The sequence below is a fragment of the Palaemon carinicauda genome, chromosome 15, assembly GCF_036898095.1.
Source record: "Palaemon carinicauda isolate YSFRI2023 chromosome 15, ASM3689809v2, whole genome shotgun sequence".
Taxonomy (NCBI): Eukaryota; Metazoa; Arthropoda; class Malacostraca; order Decapoda; family Palaemonidae; genus Palaemon; species Palaemon carinicauda.
Genome location: NC_090739.1, coordinates 76,150,563 through 76,153,022, shown reverse-complemented (window position 1 = coordinate 76,153,022; position 2,460 = coordinate 76,150,563).

Below are 2,460 nucleotides of genomic sequence, written 5' to 3'. Positions count from 1 at the left end.
GAAAAGTCAAATAGCACAGGAAATATAAACATAAAAGGTGAATACTAGCTCAATGAAATATGTTAGATTAAGAAACAGCATTATATTGCTATAAATATTTATATATTGTGTCTATGGCACAATTGAGTAGAAGTATTCATGAAAAGAGTGTTATAAATTATGGCGCTATGTAGGACTAATGAGAAAAGAGATATAGTTTGCAGACAAGCAATATATAGATTAGGGAAATATGCTGAGTAGCGTCTGTTAGACTTAATTGGTGCTAGGAACAATAATATTGTAAAGATTTTAGGACTTTTCGACTGAAATCTATGATTGAAATTAAAATAAATTGTGATCATAAATCTCTGTGGTCTAAGTATGACGAAGAGTAAAATTAGCAGATTAATGGGTGATTATACTGGGTGGTTTTAACGTGAAAGTGACATGGGATTCGTTGTACTAATTAGCAGTTGTAAAACGACGATATAAATAAAGAGTTGGAAATCTAATGTCTCAAAAACAACATTGAAGAGCATTCTTTCTAAAAAAAAAGAAAAGAAAAAAACTGTAGGAAGGATTTGATAAGGTTACTTTCTAAAAGAAAAAATAATAAGAAAGCAATTTAATTTTTGTAATAAGATTAAAAGGAGGGTTTCCAACCAAATGAACTGATATTAAGCACCTAAACTTTACATAACTGAAGATCAAATAAAAGAGGTAAAATATTTTATTAGGATATTAAAATTACCACTATGTGCAAAGTTTGGTGTGTCAGTATTTGAGAGTAGTTTTTAAAACGATGTATTAGAAAGGATTAGAATTATATCGAAGGCACATGACGATTTTGAAATATTCATTTATAAAATAATAATTCTATCTCATTAAATTGAAGAAAATGAGAAATCCGTAATCTGGCCGCAGAATTACAGAGAAAAATCTCCGCAATCTGGAGGACGGTGGCCAAATTATTATCCAGAAAAAAGGAAAAACGAGTCGGCTTTGTAGAGGATTGAAATGAGACCCAGAGACGAAGGCTGGCTTACTGATTATACGATCTAGTTCAGATTCAATTGTTCAATTGTAACGTAAAGAAGTAAAAGATGAAACACGGCATATTTAAAGGTGGTTTACGAACTTTTTCGTCCATTTTCAGAGTAATTCTCCAGCAACTGTAACGTCATGCAGAAAAGATGTCGACATATACAACAATTATGAAGTAAATGTTTGGCCACTGTTTTACAGTCTTTGTAGTTTGTTATTAAGAGGAGCCTACGTACTGAAATATAAAACAAATGTACTAAGACTTTTACTTTTTACTTTAAATGATTGATGCCAAGAAACCAACAGAAGAATCTAGCTTATAAGTTATTTTTTTTCCTCTTCAGGTATGATGCAAAAAATGTAACTAGTTTGAATTTTTGCCTATTCTGCATATTAGCTTATTAACATGTATGGAAAGAAACATGAGCGCACATACATACATACATACAGAGAGAGAGAGAGAGAGAGAGAGAGAGAGAGAGAGAGAGAGAGAGAGAGAGAGAGAGAGAGATTAAACACTCGATACACCCCTATTATTACACTTGTAAAAAACTACAACAGTATGATTTAATTAGAGACTAAATGAATAGAAACAGAAAATTTTCACGTAGTTTGACGTATTAGTGAGCTGCAAGACACATGCAAATGTGCATAAACATCATCATGGTGGCAAGACTACATGCCTTTGCTTAGATCAACAATAAAAGAAAACTCTTCTCCTGTTGCAAGAGAGATTTTCAAACTCGAATAAAAACTGAGGTATTTGGAATGCCTGTCTCGTTAGTCTTCTGACATGCTTCTAAATGTGAATAACTGAAGATAGTGAATTATAGTTTGAATTATGACTAACGTATAGAAATGAACTTCAGCAGCTTAAATTATGACCAAGCTATGAAATTAAGTTATGAAGTTTGAATTAAGACCAAGCTATTAAAATGAATTTAAGAAGTTTGAATTACATGTGACCAAGATATCGAAATAAATTAATACGTTTGATTAAGACCACTGTATAAAACTAAGCTTGGACAGTTAAAATTATGATCGACACATCGAAATGAAATTGAGATGTTTGAATTATGTCCTAGGTATTGAAATAAACTTGAGAAGTTTGAGTTATGATAAAGGTATTGAAATAAACTTGAGAAGTTTGCGTTATGATAAAGGTATTGAAATAAACTTGAGAAGTTTGCGTTATGATAAAGGTATTGAAATAAACTTGAGAAGTTTGAGTTATGATAAAGGTATTGAAATAAACTTGAGAAGTTTGAGTTATGATAAAGGTATTGAAATAAACTTGAGAAGTTTGAGTTATGATAAAGGTACTGAAATAAACTTGAGAAGTTTGAGTTATGATAAAGGTACTGAAATAAACTTGAGAATTTTGAGTTATGATAAAGGTACTGAAATAAACTTGAGAAGTTTGAGTTATGATAAAGG